The 5,592-nt window shown below is 32.8% G+C and overlaps 1 pseudogene; it reads right to left on the bottom strand.

The window, feature by feature from the left end:
* Positions 1–2,785: 2,785 nt before the first annotated feature.
* LOC105294466 lies at positions 2,786–5,222 on the bottom strand (annotated as a pseudogene).
* Between the last annotated feature and the right edge of the window lie 370 nt (positions 5,223–5,592).

The following is a 5,592-nucleotide window of genomic DNA, read 5'->3' as shown; positions in this document are numbered from 1 at the left end:
AAAAGATATTGCCTCATGGTCCTAGGAGGTATTGCACTGAATGAAGTAAATCAGATAGAGAAAGACAAATACTACCTGATTCCATGTACATGTAGAATCTAAAGAACAAAATAAACAATAACATCAAAAATGGGGAAAAAAAACCTCATAGATACAGGGAATATTTTAAAGGTTACTAGATAGGATGGGAGATTGGGGGCAGGGACAATGAAAAAGGACAAAGGGATTAAGAAATACAAATGGATAATTACAAAATAATCATGAGTATATAAAGTGTAACATAAGGAAAACAGTCAACAGTGTTGTAATAAATATGTAAAGGGGATGAGGAGTACTAGATTTGGTGGGGTGATCGCTTGAGCTCTAATCACTATGCTGTACAACTAAAATTAATATATTATTGTATGCCAACCATAATTGAAAAGAAAACTCATTAACTTGTATAATGAAAATATGAGCAACAAATTATTTATTATATTTCAATGAAGCTGGGGAAAAAATAAGCCAGACAGAGAAACACAAATAACATATGATCTCACTTATATGTGGAATCTAAAAAACAAAATAACAAACTCAACAAAAACAGACTCATAGATACAGAAAACAAAATGTTGATTCTCAGACGGGAGGAGTGTTGGGAGGTTGGGTGCAAAAGGTGAAATGTTAAGAAATAGAAATGGATAGTCACAAAACAGTCACAGAATTTGAAGTACAGCATAAGGAATATAGTCGATAATATTATAGTAACTATGTGCCAGGTGAGTATTAGACTAGTTAGGGGTTCACTTCGAAAATTATATAAATGTCTAACCATTACGTTGTACACCTGAAACTAATTTAAATAATGTTGAATGTAAACTGTAATTGAAAAATCAAAAAGTTGCTGAAGGTGAAGAGGAATAAGAGTTTCAAGCTTTTGAGTATAAAACAAGTAAGTCATGGACATGTAGTGTACAGCATAGAGAATATATTCAATAATATTGTGATAGTATTGTACAGTGTTAGATGATTTCTATACTTAAACTGATCACTTCTTCAGGTATATAAATGTTGAATAACTATGATGTACACCTGAACCTAATGTAATATAGTACATTAGCTATATTTTAATAAAAATCTTTTAAAAATTAGAGAATTATGATCAATATTTTGGACTTTTGTCACATAACCCTACCAAATTACTATTAAAATTATAAGAGTAAATAAAAAAAAAAAAAAACAAGCAATGACATACACTTGAATGTGGTTGACTTTAAACAGAGAGATTGAGAACATTAAAGTGTGGACATGTAACTACTGTTTTTATCATTAAAAATTCTGTTTTATTTGAATGTCAAATGAATATATTATTTTTATCAAAAAATAGGTAGACAATAGACAGGTAGAGAGAGAGAGGAGAGATGACAGATGATAGATGATAGATAGATAATAGATAAACAAGTTTTTCTCATAATAATGTCACTCTTAGGAATGTATATTTGGATATGGTTTCTTTGAAGAAGAGTTATAGTTCATTAAGAGATGTAGTATATAAACCTGAATGTGCCCATTGAAGAGAATCTCACTTTTGTTCATTACTTCTTGTGTGTTATAGAAGAAAAAAAGACAACCAAGACTCTGATTTATAGCAACATCCCAAACAGCATTTATACTGAAAGCATGAAAAATGCATTTTCTTTAGTATATAAAGATTTCCCACCATAGTTACGAAGAGTATTACATAGGGATATTCTCCATAGGAAAAAATTCCATAGCTCATGGTCTTATCTTGCTTCTTAAGAACAGAATCATTCACTTATGACTATTTTTAGGTCCCTGAAGGCTATTCTCCTTTCATACTTTTCTGTAGTAACATAATATTCTTAAATACCTACATATGTGTGTGTTCACACACACACACACGCGCACACACACACACACACGCCACTCTTTTAAATAGAAACTTAAATGTAAGTCCCTAAAATTATAAAGACATCCTTACTATTTTACCATACATTTCAGGCCATGGTTTCACAAATTGTGTACCAATAATGTGTGAGTTCTTTAGTAATCTAGTGATTCAATGACCATATTAAAACTTTAAGTGAATGACTAAATGTACAACATATTGTGTACTATGTGCCTCAACTGCTATCAGATATGGTTGATGATAGATCATAGAAAATATTTCCCATTTTAAAATCTAATAGAGTTTATCAAAAAATAGGTAGACAATAGACAGGTAGAGTAGACATACAATCACACAAAAAGTCATCCTTTTCCCCTCCCCAAATGCCACTGCTTATGTGCTGATGTCATGGACCTGACTCAGTTTCAGTCTATCTCAGTTCAGCCTGAATTTCAAAACTTCTTAAATACAAATTTGGTCATTCTTCTGCTCAAAACCCTTAAATCAACCAGGTTTCTTAATTACATGAACCTGGCTAGCTTAAATAACAAATAATTGAATATAAGTGTTAGAGACATTACAAAATAAATGGAGGAAACTAAAGAACTATGGATAGAAAAATGGTCATAACCCAAAACTACTCAGCAGCAAAAGAAGCAGGCAATGTCATACATACTTTATTTTAAAGTTATAGAAATAAATATGCATGCTATTGATACATATTTTACCCCGTTACCTGCTACAAATGGAGTAGAACAAGGAGTGAGAACTGTACCACTGAAATCTGGCCTTCTGAGCTACAGCCCAGTTCAAAGGGTTCAAGTTTTCTGACTGGTCTCTTGATGGCAGAGTAACTCTCCTTTCCCAGCCTTCAAAGATTGGGAGAATGATCTATAGCTAAGTAGAGACACCAATCTTTTCTGGGTTGCCTGAAGTATTTTAGGCAGAGATACTTATGTTAGAAGCACTGAGATACAATAATTATAGGATGATGTCCCAAAAGTAGTAAATCAGATGCCTGTTGATAAAGAGTTGCTGTTGTGACTCTGAGGCTACACTTCAGCTCAGTTGGCATTTTGCTCACCCCAAGAATTTCCACTACAATATCTGTCAGGCCTCCTATCAGTCTCTGCAAAACCTATTTCTCAGCAGCCACCTTCTGTCCTTGGGTCTTATCAGGACATGGATACCTAGGCAAAACTTCATCAGGCCAGATAGACTCCTGAAGAAGCCAGGGGTACTGTACCCAGCACTGTGGATATATTAGATTAGCTACTTGCACCTCTAGATACCTCTGAATTAAGGTACCAAAAGATAAGATGAAGAACTTTTGACATGTTTTCACATGTAGCCATCTCCACCATTAAATTAGCAGCAAAAGCAGATCCATGGCTTGCCAGCTAACTCTGTCTCTGTTCCTGGATCATTATTGCTGAAGTCTTGGGCAGGTTCAGATGCATCTGACAAGTAACTATCTACATGTCCTTTCGGGATTTGTTCAGAATCTTTTTCTTGGATTTTTGTTGGTTTCATTTCAAGTAGCCAGTATATCAGTATTCTAGCCAGTATGTCATCACTGCTATTTTCCTACCTAGTTGCAACCTATATTAATGACATAGTGGCTGTGTATCCAAAATACCCCAATATCTTTATGACTTTATATTGACAGTCAAAGCCCCAGTCTGGTGAATCTGCTTTGTCAAGCCAAGGATAATCACACAGTAGGATTACATTTTTAAAATTAAATTTATTAGGGTAACATTGGTTAATAAAATTACTTAGGTTCCAAGTATATAATTCAATAATACATCATATATATATTGCATTGTGTGTTCACTACCCAAAGTCAAATCTCCTTTTGTCACCATATATTTGATCCCATTTACCCTTATCTTCCACCCCACTACCCACTTTCCGCCTGTTATCTGTGTCTATGAGTTTTTGTTTATTTGTCTTGTTCATTTATTGTTTTCAGTTTTGTATTCCACATATAAGTGAAATTATATGGTTCTCAACTTTTCCCTTAGGATGATTATCCCAAGATCTATCCATGTTGTCCCAAATGTCAGTGTTTCATCTTTTCTTGTGGCTAAGTAATATTCCATTGCATGTGTTAACCACATCTTGTTGTGGGCAGTGGTTTCCACCAATACTATTCATAATAGGGAATGAGTGCTCAATTAGGAGGAGCAGCTAAATGATAGAAACCTGAACAAATAAAATGCATTCATTCATTCATTTATTCATTTACTATACAGTGTTGACATACAAATGACTATGTCTCGCCTGTGCTTAATAAGATTCATAATAAAGTTAAACTCTGCTGCTTGGCTTTTAATACTCTTCTTGCTATATTCACTGCTTATCTCTCCATTCTATGTTTCCCCACATACCTTCAAATTCCATATTCGAGAACAAATTCTAATTTTAGGATTTAATTCTCGTAGGTAGTCTTTCTTCTAAGCTTTGTAGGGACACATTTCACTTCTGTTCCCATGCACCGATTTAAAGACAGATGTCTGGGAACCTCTGTCCTATAGTTATGTTAATTTACTTATCAAGATGAATATTTCTCAAAACACTCTCTCTAGGTCATGTAACCAAAAGAAACAAATTTTGTTTTCAAATAATTTTAAACTTCTAACTACAGTTTAAACTTCATTTCACATTGAAAATGTTTTTAAGTTCATTAGACTATGAAATTGATTATTTTATAATGATATATAAAGAAAATTATTGGACAGTAATATATTTTTCAGCTTTAGGTCATATCTTTAATATTTTATTATTCATATACTTAACTTTCCTTTTAAGAATATAAGTTAAATCTTTATTTGTGAAAAAATTGTATATACTAATAAACATGAACTCAAAAATTAATGGAGATTCTTTCAAAACAAAAAAATTGGTACCGGCAAATTAATATTTCTTACTTGGCAGAAAATCAAGAGAGGCTTAAGCATGATGAGGTGAAAGTGAAAGTGAACACTTCATTAATTTAGAAAAAAGATCTGAAGGCCAAAGCAGACATGTTAGAGAGCATAAGGAGTAACATCCAATTCTCAATTGACTCTCAGTAAGATTAATTCAAAGATGTTTACTAGATAGAATAAGCCATGACTGTATAGAATGCTATTTTTAGTTCCAAGGAAGAATTCAAAGTTTGGAGCTGAATGAGCAAAGATATTCAGGATAAGAATCAATTTCCTAATTCTTATTACCTTGATTTATTCTGAGCTATTTTATTTCCAACCTCAAGTAAGGGACTTTTGAAAGTTCTAGCGTTTGCAACCTGGACTTTCCTAGATTCACTAATTGCACATTCATCTTTCATCTTATAAAACTCTGTCTACCTGTATTATTTCACTTTTTTTTTCAGCTTTGTAACATAGATGTTAACATTCTGTCCCAACCATATATTTTAGTAATTTTTTCTCTACATGTAGATAGCAATACTGACTTAATAGAGTTTTGGCGAAATCAATTTTGATGCTCTATGTAAAGCACTCAGCATGCTGTCTTGCACAATTAGAAGCTCATGATTCTACTTCTATCAATTTACCTCCTATTTTGTTCTTTTATGAAGGTAACGCCTCAGTTGAAGACACAAAGTCATATGAAGTCCTTTATTCATTGAGGGAATATAAACAATGTTTTGCTGATTGAAGGAATTTTAATACATACCAATGTCCAGATTTTATAAA

The sequence above is a fragment of the Pteropus vampyrus genome, unplaced genomic scaffold (assembly GCF_000151845.1).
Source record: "Pteropus vampyrus isolate Shadow unplaced genomic scaffold, Pvam_2.0 Scaffold87, whole genome shotgun sequence".
Lineage (NCBI taxonomy): Eukaryota > Metazoa > Chordata > Mammalia > Chiroptera > Pteropodidae > Pteropus > Pteropus vampyrus.
Note: the sequence above shows the minus strand (reverse complement) of the source record. Positions and strands in the feature narration are given on the sequence as shown.